Source organism: Rhinopithecus bieti, unplaced genomic scaffold (genome assembly GCF_001698545.2).
Source record: "Rhinopithecus bieti isolate Rb0 unplaced genomic scaffold, ASM169854v2 scaffold_23748, whole genome shotgun sequence".
NCBI classification, from domain to species: Eukaryota; Metazoa; Chordata; class Mammalia; order Primates; family Cercopithecidae; genus Rhinopithecus; species Rhinopithecus bieti.
Genome location: NW_016811596.1, coordinates 701047 through 719387, shown reverse-complemented (window position 1 = coordinate 719387; position 18341 = coordinate 701047).

Genomic DNA, 18341 nt, shown 5'->3' with positions numbered 1-18341 from the left:
CAGGATGGTCTCGATCTCCTGACCTCATGATCCGCCCGTCTCGGCCTCCCAAAGTGCTGGGATTACAGGCTTGAGCCAACACGCCCGGCCCATTTTGCATTTCTACCAAAGGAAAAGGGCTCCAATGTCTCTTCATCCTTGGCAGCATGGTCAGAATGTTTTTAAAAACAACTCACTTTTGTAAAGCCTATCCAAAATGCTCAACTTGGATTTTACAGAAACAAATTGATTTTGTTTCACCTTCATATTCCATAGGCTTGTGTAATCCTTAATGGAAAGTAACATAAAGTAACATAACAACTGCAGCTAGCATATTCATGTTTGGAATAAAGACAACTGGTGATTTGTAAATTAATAACTCAGCTGGTAGAAGCAGAGTGGAAATTCCGGAGAACTAGCAGCCTAAATCATTCATCCTGCCGTGAGTATCAGTGAAAGTGTTTACACAGAGAGCAGGAGCTGAGGGGTACTTATGTGGAAATGAGTTAAGAGCTCTCCTACACCTTAAAACAAAAGGGTTGAAGGAGATGACCTCTGAATTCCCTTCAAGTTCACAGTAGGTTTTTGTCATGGACTAAAAATTGTAGAACTGGATTAGAAATTTAAAGATATCATCAGGGTCCTATATTTAATAATCACTTAAAGGTTTTGAGTTCATAGATTTCACACTTTATGTACTGTCCCCTCCCCAGATTTTCTTTGAAGATATAAAGGAGTTGCTACAGGCTTTCTTCCAATTTAAGAGGTTGCACCTGTATTTTAAAGATTATGCTTCTAAAATATGTTATAGTAGGGTATATGGCTAGAAAAGATCCAAAGACAGGGATTCAAATGCAAACTCTGCTTCTGACTGGTGAGCAAGATACACATTTCTGAAACTTTGTTTCCTTTGTATAAAATGAGTGGATTGGACAGATGATGTTTATGACTTTGTCCAGTCTATAATTCTATGATTTCTAATACCTTCTACCCTCCAAAATTTTCATGCGAAAATTGTCATTTAGTAGCAGCTACTATCTGAAAGGTCCGTTGCTATTTGCAACTCTACCTTCCAGGCAGTAATCAGTCCGAAATTTTTTTACTGAAAAACAACAACTCTGTTCCTTGTAGCTACATACCAGGCTGCTCTGTCACCTAATGTCATAATCATCTACAGTTAATTCCATATTGCTCTAGGGTCTGCTTCAATAGTAATCTAAAGCACTTCTCTGTCCTCCCTATTTGGAAATGTCACATTTCAGAACACTATCTCCAGCTTGTTGAGTATCCTGCTATTGTCTCTTCCTCATACCTGATCAGTTAGCAGAATTGTGTTTTGATGACTACGCCTTCAATCCTGGTGGTCTGGCTGTTTTCAAGGACTTTGTAGTTATTACTCTTTTCTTGTCACTTGATATGCAGTTGGGATGGCAGGCAACCCAGATGAAAATATTCCAAAAGGTAGATATAATGTCAGTGGTTGTCCATGTTTTATGTACCTATAAAATACTGGAGAGCACTATTTTTTTAAGTCATTTGTTGTGGATTGAGTTTTTTTCCCCACAGTGGAGCTGTAATTTTTGTCAATTTTTCTACATATATATCTTCACTTGCAATTCAAGCCTATTCTTCCTAGTCAATTTCTAATTAAACCTAAAAGCAGAATTCACAGGAAGTTTTCAATGCCATAGTTCCAATGGAAAACTTTGGGAAAATATTTAAAACCATACCATCTCTGCTAGAGGTTGCTAAGGAAGTTCAGTTGTCTTTAGAGCCATTGAAATTGCATAGTAAGATGCTGACACTGCAAAATGACCCACTGACTTGTGTATACTTCAAGGACACAAAACAAGTCCTAGGTGATTATTACCGTGACTTCCAATGTTACCTATAACCTATTGAGTTTGAAAAAATTAACCCAGGCTTCTAAGGGCATGCTTTAATTGGTATAAGCTCTTGGAACCTAGTTGCATCTGAAGATAAACAAAAATGTTTGCTTTAGAGGAGACGTGTCAGGAAACCCAGCTTTCCTCTTTTTACAATGGAAAATGGATCAAGCAGTTCAAAGCAATCAATCAACCTTAGTATATAGGTGAACTTTTTTTCTTTTAGGTCAACGTCTTCACTTAATAATGATCCTTTTGACCTTGCCATTTGAATTTTCATGAAATGGGGGAGTTAACCCCTACTTAGAGGTTTAGCTCTGCTCCAGGCTTTGAGGCCAATCCTATTACTTTTCAGTGGGAGGATTATGAGTTTATTTTAGAAGCTTAGAATGCTCAGAATATGCATTCCCACTCTCCCAGTAATTGCACTTCTGAGGAGTTTCTTTTCCTTTCTTTGAAGGATTTAGAGTAGCTTTCTTGGAACACTGTTAATGTCATTCTTCTAAATGCATCCTGTCAGACTTGGCTGAATGAAACCATTGCAAAACTAAATCTATAGAAACACAGCAAACAAATATATAGCATCAGCTTTGAGAGTAATTTAGAGTTTTAAGAATAAGCAGATAAATTTATTGATTGTTACGTTTACATCTGTTGCAGTCTGATTTGTTGGAAACTCCGTGAATTGGATTGTATAGTCCATGTTCGTTTTTCTGAATAAATTGTGTCCTAGAAATCTGTCGTGGACATACAGTCTAACAGGTGTATTCATACTGATGATCGTCTTTCTAACAGTGTTTTCTAACATCTAAGTACTACTTTTAGCCCTAGGAAAGGATTTTAATGTTTAGAAAGAACATTTTAATAAAGCCTTGCTAGTATTCACATATGTAGGCATCTTAACTTGGTTGAAATTGTTGTCTTCCCAAAGATGGTTCTATTTTAACATTGTACATGAAGGAAGAAATCCTAACCTAATAATTTGAAATTATGTTTTTTATAACACAATTCATTGGCTTTTATTTTAACATCATAATAAGTGTATCACTTTGATCCTCACACAGTATCTTGTATCTGTTGTGTAACAATCATGCTACTGAATGTTAGATATAGCATGACATATCAAGGAAGTTTAACGAGCAGTTACTGATTTCATCCAGACTTGAAGCCTCTGTTTGTCAAGAAGTTAATATTTTTAAAGATACACTGACTTTATAATCCATCATTGTTTTCTTATCAATTACATTTTTATAGTCTCCTGATTAGCTGGCACTTGGAGCTTAACGTTACCTTTTAGCTCTGCAGGGTCCTTTTAGACACTATTATTGTAAAGAAAAATCAAAAATCAAAGTGAATTCTTAGTAGTATACTTGAAGCAATAGAGGCGCAATTGCTGAAGCAGCAGCCAAGCATTGTGCTATAGAACTAACTCACAGCTTGGTGCCCAGTCCCTGCTGAGAAGGAAATGTAGGGGAACTGGCAGAGTTTTACTACATCTGCTCCCCGCTGCTAATGAGCTTTAACCTGTTTCATTCTTGTTATGCTTACTGTTTAGATATTTCGCTTGCAAAATTAATTTTTTAGCTGGGAGAACACATGAAAGAGGATATGATTTGTAAAGTAGGGCTGTTTAAAAATTAAAAGTTATCAGCAAGGGAGATTAAAGGCTATAATGAGTGATATGGTTACTTAATATCAATTCAAGGGCAGAAGCTCAGGTGGTGAAGCTAGAGTTCTCTGTTTCAGTTCTTTCTGTAATGTGGGCTACAGCTTCAGGAGCTGTAGTCTTTGTTTTGTGTTGTGCCATCTATACCAATATGCTTTATTTTTATCAAAGAAAGGAAATAGTATTTTTTGCTTTGAAGGCTTCATTGACCCTCTGAATGGTATCAAAGTTTTAGCAATATGCAGCCTCTAAAAACAATCATGTTTCAGCAAAGTTATATTATTATAGCCAAGAAATAATGAGCTTCTTATAGCCAATTTCTTGTAACCTATACCTGATCACCTACACAAAAACAAAAGTGAGAGAGTAAATGAGATTATTTATTATGTGAGATTATTCACAATGAAATACCGTTTGTATAGCCATAGTATTTTGCTCTTTAACAATTTTCATGCATTCCTTTGTTCCTCACTTCAACTTTCTAAAATAATCAGGTAAGTATTGTTCATTTTATAATGAAAATTTGCAAAGGCATGTTATTTATCATAACTGGATGAAAATTGTCAGTGGGTAAGATGAATCGTGTACATGCTATTGATGGGGAGTAGGAACATCGCCTTTAGAGTTGCAGTATAATCCTCACCATTATCATCATCACCCTTGTCAATAATAATTAAGCTCACAAACCTATCCCAGTTCTTTAACAGAAACTAAACATACTAAATTTTCAGCCCAAATTGCTTTTGGTAATAACATTACTTTTGGTAATAATATAGTCTGAAACTCTCTGCAAAGAAAGCAGTTTGCTCTAGTATAGCATTTCTCAGGCTTTTTGGCCTTAAAAGTAAAAAAAAAAAAAAAAAAAATTCTTGGAGATGTCCAGTTTTGGTCAGCATTATTTTTTTATAATACTTGTACATGTAAAACTATAAAACTAGCTATGAATTCCTTTATCTATAGCTTTTATACAACTATACAGCCAACACAAATGTAAAGACTAAATAAAAACAAACCAACAAAACCAATGCAACTGTAATTAAAAGCATTACTTTATTGTGACACATGCTATAATTATTTTTAGTCACAGATACATACATCTTTATTTAGAAAGACAATCATTTTACTAATCTTCTTTACAACATTGATTAATAAATAAATATCATTAAACAAAGGTATATTATACATTACTTCTACACACTGCTAATGAGCTACTGCTCATTAATACTTACAGAAATAGGTCTCACGATACTTCTTACCAAGTAAGTGCTGACTCCTATAGTGTGACTTCTTTACTGGTTGGTACTGCTAAACTACAATATGTCATGAAATGACTCATTTCTTCCACTATTTCTCTCTATGTGAACCATTGTAAAACCTTTTGCTCTGCATGTCGTCATAGCATTTGGCCTGTACTTGGGACAAGGGCATCGTTTATGTATTAAGTACACCTAAGCTCTATTTCTGATCATGTAAGACAGTTAAAGTAGTAAATTATTCACTGCAATATTATTTCCTGATGTCAATCTTAATCTCAATTTATTAAATAAGTTAGGGAACCAAAGTCATATTCTATTAAACTATTAAAAGATAATGATGATTTTTTACTAAAAGTAGAGTTTTGTTTTATAACTGACAAGAGAATCTGAGGGCAAGAATAGTGAACACAGGAAGGACGGCTGCAATATTTAGTGCCTGCGTTTACATATGTTGGCACCAAATGAATACCTTAACTAAAACAAAATTAAAAGTTTGTTGAAGCTTCCAGGGGGAGGCAAAGGAGAAAGAATGTTTAGGTGCTTGCTGGCACTAACACAAATGTAAGCACAGGCATAAATCATGTGGCAGTGCCCAAATATAAGGTGATCATCTAGACAAATCTGTAAATACTACAAAATGTTATTATTATCTTAACAACCCTGAGATGGGAAATAGTGCTATCCCCACTTTACAAATGAGAAAACTGAAAAGTTAAATGACTGCCCTAAGAGCACAAAGCCAACTAGTGGTGGAGCCATATTTTTTTTTTTTTTTTTTTTTTTTTTTTTTTTTTTGAGACAGAGTCTCGCTCTGTCACCCAGGCTGGAGTACAGTGGCGCCATCTCCGCTCACTGTAAGCTCCACCTCCCGGGTTCACGCCATTCTCCAGCCTCAGCCTCCCAAGTAGCTGGTACTACAGGCGCCCGCCACCGCGCCCGGCTAATTTTTTGTATTTTTAGTAGAGACGGGGTTTCACCCTGTTAGCCAGGATGGCTTCGATCTCCTGACCTCGTGATCCGCCCGCCTCGGCCTCCCAAAGTGCTGGGATTACAGGCGTGAGCCACCGCTCCCGGCGGTGGAGCCATATTTTAAGCCTTAGTTGTCTGCTAGTATCAGTGCCCTTAATCAGTGGGAGTAGTAACTGAGAGAACACTAATGTCAGCACAACTACATTCATTATTTGCTTAAATGCATATTTTTATATTGCCTTTTTTAATGGAAAATAGATAAAACAGAATTTTAAAATGACTTTCAATGCCTATTTCACTTTGGCCATAAGAAACATACATTAAAATTGTTTACTAAAATATTGATTTAAAAGGACAAGATATTCATTTTCTTCAAGAAAGCAAAGTAGGGCAGGCATGGTGGCTTATGCCTATAATCTTAGCACTTTGGGAGGCTGAGATAGGAGGATCTCTTGAGTTCAGGAGTTCAAGATCAGTCCACAGCCTGGGCAACATGGTAAGATCCCCGTCCCTGCAAGAAAAAAAAAGAAAGTTTAAAAACTTAGCTGGGCATGGTGGCACATACCTGTAATTCCAGCTACTTGGGAGGCTGACGTGGGAGGCTTGCTTGAGCCCAGGAGGTCAAGGCTGCAGTTAGCCGTGATCGTGTGCCAGCCTGGGCAAAAAAGCAAAGTAGGCAAATACATTTTTTGATTAATTAGGCATTGTGGAACCCACTGGGCAAATGTGTGTGTGTGTGTGTGTGTGTGTGTGTGTTTTAAAACCAAGTGTCTTATTTCAAGGAGCAACCAAAACTGAAGGAAGACTCTGACTTTTCTTCTATTTAGTGTAAATTAGTGCAGTTACTATGTGAGGATCGACTTTGTTTTCTCTACAGTGCCATTTTAATTAATAAGTTGATTTATTCACTTATTCATTTGACATCAATTTATTTTTTAAATCACTTTTTTTTCAGAGTATAGTAATGTATGTATTCATGGCAGAAATTTGGAAAAATCTATTATAGTACAAACAGAGAAATGACAGTCACCTTCTCTCTCTATTTAAGCTAATGAATGTTTAATATTGTGGTGCATTTTCTTTCATTAGATCATTAGATTGGATTGGGTCCCAGAGAGAGCCTTGCTTTTTGCCCCTGAATGCAAGTCGGCTCACCCCTCCTCAAAACAAATCTTATCTTTACAAGTACAAGAGAAAAATGAAAATTTTACTGATGTTTTCAGAAGGAGGCAAAGGAGAAGAAATGCAATACATGCTACACAGCAAAACAGTAGAAAATCTCTATTAGACTTCTGTTCTTTGCCATGCACCTACTTCCTATTAAACACCAACTACATCAACTCCTTACCTATCATTGGTCTTGCAGCATAGAGCTGATCCTGTCTCCCATCCTCTCATCTCATTCTCATGAGTATCTCCCCATTCGGTAAACAAAGGGCCATCCTAGCATCCCCTATCTTTACAAGACAGCAGGGGCTTGCAAGAAACATATGTATTTTCCTCATAACAGGTAATATTTCCTGTCTCATTTCTATCTGTAGACACATATATGTGAATATAAATGCACACATGTATTATATATGTATTTAAAGACTTCTAGTCTTTGAACAGCCTTTTCTCCCATGTAATGTTTTATTTTTCCTTACAATTAAATGTTCTTTAAATGAAAACATGGATTTTATAGTTGAACAGTATTTTATTTGGTAATATAATGTATTTGACTCTAGTTTTGGATATTTTGTTTATTAACAATTTTTGCTATTATCTACATAAACATCCTATATATTTCCAATTACTTTCTTGTGGTCATTTCCAATTATTTTCTTGTAATAAATTTCTAAACTTGAATTTTGAGGGATGAATTGAATAAGTATTTTAAAATTTGATATAAATTGCCCTCCAGAAAAATGTTAGCATGGCATTTATTTATTTATTTATTTATTTTGAGACAGAATTTTGCTCTTTTTGCCCAGGCTGGAGTGCAATGGTGCAATCTTGGCTCACCACAACCTCCGCCTCCTGGGTTCAAGCGATTCTCCTGCCTCAGCCTCCTGAGTAGCTGGGATTACAGGCATGCACCACCATGCCCGACTAATTCTGTATTTTTAGTAGAGACGGGGTTTCTCCATGTTGGTCAGGCTGGTTCTGAACTCCCACCCTCAGGTGATCCACCTGCCTCGGCCTCCCAAAATGCTGGAATTATAAGTGTGAGCCACCGCACCCGGCCAGCAAACACATTTATTGAGTACTTATTGGGTACTAGGTACTGTACTAGCTGCTTGGGATGCAAAAATATGTTCGATGTATTCTCCGTTATTCAAAAGCTTACAGTTGAGTAATTACTTTAATTAAATGGTAGGCCCCTGATATCTCTAAAAGGTGTATTTGAATTTGCACTTGATGACAATTGAGAAGCTTCTGGCTCTGACCATATATTTAATTTTTAATTATACATATCACACACAAAAAAACTTTCTAATTCTTGAAGCCAACAGAAAACTTCTGTATACAGTATTTGCCAGGATATTAAACTGTTAGTATATGATACGGTTTGGCTGTGTCCTCTCCCAAATCTCATCTTGAATTGTAGCTCCTATAATTTCCATGTGTCATGGGAGGGACCTGGTAAGTAAATCATGGGGGCGGGTCTTTCCCATGCTGTTCTTGTGATAGTGAATAAGTCTCACAAGATCTGATGGTTTTATAAAGAAGAGTTCCTCTGAACATACCCTCTCTTGCCTGCCACCATGTAAGACATGACTTTGCTCCTCATCGCCTTCTGCCATGATTATGAGGTGGATTGTGATAGATTCCCAGCTATGTGGAACTGTGAGTCAGTTAAACCTCTTTCCTTTGTAAATTACCCAGTCTCAGGTATATCTTTGTTAGCAGTGTGAGAACAGACTAATACAGTATATAAAACCCAAAAAGTTATTTTTTGAAGAATTGTTTATGGAATAAAAGTTGTTTCAATTTAGTCTTGAAAAGGAAATGTCTGTTTTGTTCATATAGATGTTATATAACAAAAATATTGTTTCAAAACTTGTTTATACCACAAAGAAATGATAAATGCATGATGTGATGGTCCTGCTAATACCCTGATCTGATCTTCATACAACATATATATGTATTGAAACATCACCTTATATCCCATAAATAGGTACAATTACAAAGTATCAATTTTTAAAAATTGATGATGATGATGATTTTTTTTTTTTTTTTTTTGAGATGGGATCTTACTTTCTCATCCAGGCTGGAGTGCAGTAGTGCAATCATAGGTCATTGTAGCCTCAAACTCCTGGGCTTGAGCAATCCTCCTACCTCAGCCTCCTCAGTAGCTGGGACTACAAGTGGACACCATCATACTCAGCTAATTTTTATTATTATTTTTTTGTAGAGAGGTGGGGGTCTCACTATGTTGCCCAGGCTGATCTCAAGCTCCTGGCCTCAAGTCATCCCCCTGCCTCGGCCTCCCAAGTGCTGAGATTACAGACCTGAACTCACCACACATGGCCCAAATAAATTAGTTTTTTTAAAAAACTTGGTTACAATCAACATCTGCTAAATCCATGACTTTGAAGTCTCAGTAAAAATTACTTAACACCGCTTTTCTCCATAAGTCTAGCCATAGTAAGCATTTACAGGCCATTTTCAGATTACCAGAATGCAAGGGATATGAGGAGAGGTTGGTGGAAGTGGACAGTATTAACCTTGTGAGAAAGGCTGAATGACAGTTATTTATTTCCTAGTTTAGTGGAATAGTAGCATTCATTGGCAAATACAAATACAGTCAACCCTATGAGTATAACTTTATGCTAAGCAGTCTTCACCAACATCTTTAGATAGAATCAGATGCTGTACGCTGCTATTTCATATGATTATATGTCTTAGAAATGCAGAGAAACATTAGTCTTTTTGATATTTCACATGTCACCTGGAAAACATTTTAGTCTATTATTATGGTAATTAAAATAGACAATTTTGCACAATTAAGACTATTAAATAATCCAATTGACAATAGATTCATTAAAAGACCTTACAATTGTCAAATGATGGCAAGATAAAAACCCTGACAAGCTAGGAATAAAGATAAAAGATAAAAGTTAGGCCTAGCAATAGCCAAGCTCTTGGATGCCCCTTTCCTTCCTTTTCTTCCATTTTAGATTAAATAGCCCTCATACTGTTAAGTGGGGCAGCACTTTTCTTAGCCTTAAATTGGAGATAGTTATTTTATGAGTATCTAAAAAATGTAGTGATAAGAGTAAGGATAAACAAAGATTTAATTTCAGCAGCTCCATCACAACACTATGCATAATACCTTATATTTTAAAAGGGCTTAGCATCCTAAGAAAAAATTAAAATGTGTGGGTATTGTATATATAGTGATTCACACACAATGTTTATCATTTGAAGTCTGAAATAAATTCCATCTTAACCCTAAATTGTTATTATCTCTTCACAGTTGAAATGCCAGTTGAAGGCATGCAGGAATCTAAAGTAACCGATTTAACAACCTCAGACAAAGAGAACATGTCTGGAAGTTTGTCTCCATGTTTGACTTGACCTGAGAGAGTTTCTCTTAGACTTATTTTCTAAACAGTACCCTAGTACCTTGGGCCAACAAAATGGCCTTTAAGCTTGAATGAACAAGGAATTTCTTTTTTGTGTGCAAAGCTTCACTATTTCATCTTTTCCAACTCTTTTACTGCATTCAGTGTGGAACTATATTGACATGGGTGGAATTTATCTCCTAGAGGAGAATGCCATGCTTCTGTTAAGTGCTAATATAACATTTATGTGTTGGTACCTTAATAACAGCCCCAGCTTACCTAATGAAAGTTGAAAGCAAACAGTACTCTCTGAGATTTTATTATGACTGAAACGATGGCAATTTGAGGCAAATTATCCCTACTTTTGTTCCCATATCAAAAACAGAGATGCTAAGGCAATTGCTACATGTTTGCTATGGAATTAGGTTCCACTCTCATTAATCTACAAGGAAGAGCATTTTTCGTGTAAACAGCTCACAAGGGTCAGAGAGAAGAGCTGTTTCTGTGAAAAATGCTTGTCAATAACTTTGTGAGTGAATTTTGAAATAAAGTGCCTGTAACCTGTCATTATTCCTTCCTCTCAAAGTCGAGAGTGAGTGGATGAAAATTGAGCATCTGAATTGAAAACAGGGTGAGTGTTATGGCCTTATCGACTTCAGGTAAAATGACTGTTTTAACTTGTTATTATTTTTCCATTCAGAGGTCAGGTAATGTACACTACTACCAGCATAAACTGCAGTGTAAGCAAATTGGTATACAAAAAGGCTATTACGTACACTCACAAAGCAGAGGAAAGTATAAGTCACTAATATCAAGTGGACTTGTGATCTCTATAAAAACGAAACAACCAACAGTGCTTTGAAAAAGAATAGCATAGATATGGAAGTATGAAGTATCTAAGAGGGTGAAAACATACATAAAGATGTTTAAATAAATATGTGTATGTTTAGAAGGCAGGTAAGAAACATACATGTTTTTAAATTACATATAAACCATACTTGTTTTGCAAAGGAATTGTGGAATCATAATGATATTAGACATCCCACTTCTATATGTCACCTTAATTTTTCCTGAGATCATCTTAAAAGTAATTAGCTCCTGAATTTGCAAGTCCATCTGATGTATTCTTTTGAATACCAAAATATTACTGTGGCCTCCCTTCTCCCTAGAGAAAAAGGAAATCAAGGAGCTTTTGGAAATATTGAAAACCTTTCCTTTTTTTTTTTTCCTCTGAGATGGAGTCTTTGTCGCCCAGGCTGGAGTGCAGGGTCGTGATCTCGGCTCACTGCAACCTCCGCCTCCTGGGTTCAAGTGACTCTCCTGCCTCAGCCTCCCGAATAGCTGGGATTACAGGCGCCTGCCACCATGCCCGGCTAATTTTTGTATTTTTAGTAGAGACAGGGTGTCACCATTTTGGTCAGGCTGGTCTCAAACTCCTGACCTCGTGATCCACCCGCCTCGGCCTCCCAGAGTGTTGGGATTACAGGCGTGAGCCACCATACCCGGCCCTAGATTTTTATTTTGAATTCTGAAACACAGTTTAGGAATTTAGTAAGACTGTTAGGTTTGCAAGAAAAACATTTCTCTCAAAGTAAACTCAAACCTATAGAAACTGTATATTCAATCCTAGTGTTCAATTTATTTTTGTTTCAGAGGACCATCTAGTTTTCTGTTCCTGATACTGATTTTCCATCACTGATACTGATTTTCCATCACTGATACTGATTTTTCTATTATAGACTCAGGTGGTCAGAAATGGGCAGATTGGCCTAGAAATTAAAAGAGGTTATAAAAGGACTCAGTGATTGAAAGCAAATTCAGAGGGAGAGAGGGTTACATATAATTTTGAAGACATGTTCATATGTCTACTCATCAAATTTCCAATTAAAATAAAATGCTTAAATTCTTTTACTTCTAAGCAAGTTTTCCCTGGCTTCAAAATAATTATAATGATCTAATATAAAAGAAATATAATGTGTTGGCATTTCTTTGCTTCCCATTTTCTCAGTTGATTCATTCCCTAAGTGAATATTTACTGGTTGGACATTGTACTAATCATGATAATACAATAATCTCAGGAGAGTAACTGCCTTTATCTAGGGAGGAAGAGAGAATAAGGACAATAGTGAGATAAATTGTCACGATAACACTGGAAGAATACAAGCTCCATGGAGGCGAGGATTTTCATGGTTCTGTTCTGTTACATAATATAAACACCTAAACCAGCGCCTGGCATAGGGAAGACACGTGATATATTTGTTGAATGCTGAATAGATGTGAAGGGGCATACACAGTGCAATTTGGAGACCAAGGGATGGTCAGGAAAGACTTCCCCAGTAAAAGATAAGTCTAACCTCTGGGAATATTGACATGATTGAGCCAAATAGAGTTGGAGCAGGACCTTCTGTATCAACGGAACAGAGAATTCCAAAATTGAGGTTAGAGAGAAGAGAGAGCTGAAAGAATTGCTGTTAATTATACGTGGCTCCAGCAGTGAGTGAGGGGTGGGGCATGCAGAACTGGTTGAAATAGTTACAGGACAGATTCTGAAAGGCCTGATGAGTCATGCTAAGAAGTTTGGACATTGGACCAGAATCCATTGAATAATTTTAAGCATGCAAGAACTTGGGGAAAAAAAAAAAAAGGCAGATATATTTTAGGAAAAGATTACTCTGGCTGAAGTGTGGCAGATGGATTGAAGAAGAAGGCTGGAGTTGAGGAGACCAGTTAGGAGGCTTTGCAGAAATCAAAGCAGCATACAAATGACAGTGGCCTAAGTAAAGCAACAGAGAGAAATAGGCATATTTAAATGGTTCTAAGGTGTTAGAAATGATAAGATTTGTTGGCTGTCTGGAATGAGGTGAAAAGAAGGAGCTAAATAAGACAAAAGAGACAAAGGTAAGACCCAGTTCTACAGCTTTGGAAAACTGAGTTGATAGTTGACATTTCCCAAGATGAAAAATATATGTTTGGTAAGGAAGGTGACAAATTCACTTTTGGACATGCTAGTTTGTTTAAAGTATCTTGTTGAAATAGCCCTAGTTTCTGTACTGATCCCAGAAATCTGGGGCAGATTTAGACCCAGATTAAGTCCATTACAGCTAATGGATGAAACAAATCTAAGTACCTATCATAGCAGTTAGAAGCAATAGTTTTCATACATTCAAAACAAATTGCATTTATAATATAAAAGTATTATTTTTGCTTATGAAAGTCTTTGTGAAATGCAAAGGTAGCGGGACATGGTGGCTCACACCTGTAGTCCCAGCTGTTCGGAATTCTGAGGCAGGAGGATCACTTTTCTTATAAAAATCTTTATGAAATGCAAAGGTAGAAGGGCATGGTGGTTCACGCCTGTAGACCCAGCTACTTGGGAGGCTGAAGCAGGAGGATTGCTTGAGTCCAGGAGTTCAAGACTACGGTGCACTGTGAGTGTGCCTGTGAATAGCCACTGTGCTCCAGCCTGGGCAACATAGTGAGACTCCATCTCAAATTTTTTAAAGAAATGCAAAGGTTTACAAAGAGCAAACTGTTTCTGAGAGTTGTTATTGTAATTATCCTGAATTGCGACTAATCAATGAAAAGAATGGCGCCATAGACTAAGTTACCACAAATGATGCTCTGTATGCTTTAGGAATTAATTATGAGTATATCTGTACAGGTGAGACACATATTTTTGCACTTACAGCTACATGACATGCAAGCACTAAAATAACATATTGAATTGAACATACAGATTGGGCATCCCTAATTTTAAATCCGACATGCTCCAAAATTCGAAACTTTTTCAGCACCAACATGATGGTACAAGTTACCCTAAACACCTTGTTGTAACAGTAAATAAATATAAGAAAATGATTCTTGTCGGTAGCATATAAATTCAGAGTCAGAAATGATAGTGGTGTCAAACAACCACAGATTGTCCACATAGGTGGCTGAGATAGTGACAGTTTTGCTTTCTGGTGGTTCAATGTACACAAACTTTGTTTCATGCACAAAATTATTAAAAATATTATAAAATATTAGGCCAGGAGCTGTGGATCACACCTGTAATCTCAGCACTTTGGAAGGCCGAGGCAGGTGGATCACGAGGTCAGGAGTTCAAGACCAGCCTGGCCAACGTGGTGAAACCCTGTCTCTACTAAAAATACAAAAATTAGCCGGGTGCGGTGGCGGGCACCTGTAGTCCCAGCTACTCAGGAAGCCGAGGCAGGGGAATTGCTTGAACCTGGGAGGCGGAGGTTGCAGTGAGTCAAGACTGCGTCATTGCACTCCAGCCTGAGCAACATAGTGAGACTCCCTCTCAAAAAAAAAATAAATATATATATATATAATAAAATATTATTTTCAGGCTATGTGTGTAATGTGTATACAAAGCATAAATGAATTTTGTGTTTATATTTAGGTCCCATCCCAGGTATTCCAGAGTATGCTAAGTATTCCCAAGTATTCCAAAATCCAGAAAAATCCAATGTCTGAAGCACTTCTGTTCCCCAGTATTATTGATAGGAAATACTCAACTTGTATATACCCACATATATTTTTAAACATATATAATTTCTTATATTTTATCTTGCTTGACTCTACAAAGGATGTTAGAATAAAGATACAAGAACTATTCAAAATGCAAACATCCATAACCCCTAGTTTATATTGGCAATTATGGACAGCAATTATTAATTAAGAGCTAATTAACTGAACTACTTTTATGTGTTTCAACCTATTTTCATTTATTACATAATTTTTAGTTTACTAAATATGTACTTAGCATGTATATGTAAACCTAGTAATGTTTCTGGAATACTAGCAGATCCATTCTGACATCAACATCCAGATTTTGCCTTTTATTGCTAGGAAAACCACACAAGTGTGATGCAATGACACAGGTCGTATCCTGACAGTGGTGATAATTCCTAGTCTTCCCAGAGAGGCTGCAAGTGGCATGTCACTGCAGTGGCAGATGAACCATTTAAAAGGAAGCATTTTGCTTTGAAGAAGACAGCTAAGAGTTTTCAAATGGAATGTGAAGCTGTGGCATCCAGTTCTGCTTCCAGTGCATCAGTCCTCATCTCTTTACAATGAATGTCACCTTCTACCTCCTTACCTGATGTACATAGCACTCTAGAGGACCTGATAACTGTACTTGTACAAGAAAGGGGAAGAACGTAAAATTCACCAAGCTCCACCATTGTGTTTTAGAATATTCTATTTAAAGATACAACATTGTAATGCCGAACTTCTGCAAGCAGGTAAGAAGACCATTCAAAAGGCGAAAGGAAAGTACAGATTGTGGAGCAACATCATATATGCTCGTCAGACAGACAGAATAACATAAGCAGCATGAGAGACTTTTGCCCCTTATCCAGTCAGAGTGTAGGATGAGAGATAGGAATCCACTGTTTCCACTGTTGTTCTCGGCTCTTTTTGTATCTTCTGTGTGAACCTCTTACTACTCTAAGAGTGATTGCAGAGTTTAAAGCAATGCGTTTTTCCTACTCGATAACCCTCTTTATTATATTCCAAACCATTTTTAATGTATAATGATACCCACATTATACATTCATACATGCATATTAGTGAATAGGTTTGTGTACACAGTACCATGAATACTATTCTTTAGAGATGACTTACAGAATTTAAACCAACCCCAATGTAAATCTGGCTTCATGCTCCACACACATAAGTAAAAGCCAAAATGTCATCCCCCACACCAGCTCTGACTCAGAGGGAAGCTCCATCATTTATGTTCCAAGAGCATTTTACAGAAAGAGCTTTGATTCATAGTGCTAAGAGAAAGAAACACTCCAGTGTGCACTTGGCATATTTCACTGTATAGCTAGCTACCAAAGCAAGGGTTCTGAACCAAGAGACACATTTCATTCTCATCATGGAAGTCAAGCTCAAGAATCAGAATATTTTGCTGACCAACTGGTTAATTTCCAATTTAAGCAGCAATGGGAAGTTCCCACTCTTTCCAAGCCAATGAAAGTTTTGGTTTTCGTTGGACCAGCTTCATGTAAATGACACTGACTGACAGTTGATTCAGAACAATCAAGCCCAATTTGATGTACTCTTCCTTTATCAAATTAGCCTAAATTGCATGCAAAGCCCCTCAGTAGGTTTTAAAATGCAGTTGTATGTCAGACCTTGCTATAGGTGCATTTGAATTTAATATTTGCAAATTAAATTGTACGTTGAACATTTTATGGAAGTTCGCTTTTAAAATGCATTTCCTACATCAGATTTCTAAAGTAAAGTGAATAACTACCTGCTCATTTATCTTTCTGTTTAAATATAGATTTTAATATACTTAATTTGTTTAAAGCGAAAACCTTTCTAGAGCTAACATTTTATCTTTAGGACTTTTGGGGATTGATTGTTTCTTTGCAGGCTAAACAACATAATAACAGTGATGTCCCACCAACATTGTGGTATTATTATCTTTACATTGCAGGAAAGAGAGCAAGGCACAGATGCTTCTGGTTCTGATTCCAAGATCAGTCACCTGCCTCCTTCATGGAGAGTAAGGTGGAGAATCGTTGTTATCTGAGTTCTGGTTCAGTGTCCTTTTCACTGTTCTACTGTCTACTGCAAGAAGAAAGGGAAAATAGGTGTATGAAAAATAGAGAAATGGCTGCTAATCATGTAAGTCATGAGAAAGCCTATCAGTGGCTTTGAAATAGTTCATAAAGGGGAAAACAGAGACTATACTAATAAATTCAGTGCCTAATTAGCATAAATCTTTTTATAGCCTTGGAATTTTCCATGGTTTAATCCTTTGTGAAATAAAATGCACCATAATGGTTTATAACACACCATCCTGTGGCAGGTTTAGTTTTGGGTAAATGATACATAAAACAAATAATTCAGAGCACATCTCTTTACACCTATATGCTTGTTTTTAAGGGCAGGGTCTACACATTCACATTTTCATGAATATGAATATGAAATATTGATTAATCCATATTAATTTAACTAATATAAAAGATGGTGCTCTAAGATCCCAGCATTTATTTTTCCTTCACTTAGCCTGAAACAATACTACAAGGAAATTCAACTGGACATTCTTTAATAGATTTAAAACACGAAATAAAGAAAGCAATGAAAATGTGACAGAAACAAGCTCCTGTCATTCAGGAAGGAAGGAATGAAACAGACCTGACGGAATCTGATTGTTGTTTTACTAGGAGTAGTTTTAGAGAAAATATCAGCCTAGTAAAATGTATTTCCTTTTTGCATCTTGCCTACTTAGCTGCTGACATTCCACAGTCTCATATTATTCTCTGAATAAATTATACTCATTTTGTTTAAAAAAATTTTAACATACATTTAAATAGTGCAGTTTTCTGGGGACGAGGAACTGTGCTGAGCTGTGCGTTATACTAATGGCATTTGGTGCAGAATGAGTCATCATGGTTTTTATTTATTCATTCATCCTTGGATCCTTTTAAAAGTCTCCAAGGCCCTAATGACCATCATCATTATCATCAGTAAAAACTGCTTTCTGGTGAAAAGGCAATAGGCATTAAATTTAGAGGCAGCATTAAATTATCGGTAAAGAGAACTTGAAATAGTACTGCATGCATATTCCTGGACACAATATACTGAAAGTTCGTATAGCAGCACTCAAGCAATCTTTTTTATAAAGTTTGTGATTAAGATATTCTCTTCTCTTTTCAAGGCAATACATTTAGCTCAGAAGAAAATAAAATATAGGCCAGTTTCTATGCTCCAGGTGTAAACACTGGAAGTCAAAGGTTTCAGCCGTAAGACGGTTCTTAGGCCTGGCGCGGTGGCTCACGCCTGTAATCCCAGCACTTTGGGAGGCCGAGGCGGGTGGATCATGAGGTCAGGAGATCAAGACCATCCTGGCTAACACGGTGAAACCACGTCTCTACTAAAAATGCAAAAAATTAGCCGGGCGTGGTGGCGGGCGCCTGTAGTCCCAGCTACTCGGGAGGCTGAGGCAGGAGAATGGCGGGAACCCGGGAGTCGTATCTTGCAGTGAGCCGAGATGGTGCCACTGCACTCCAGC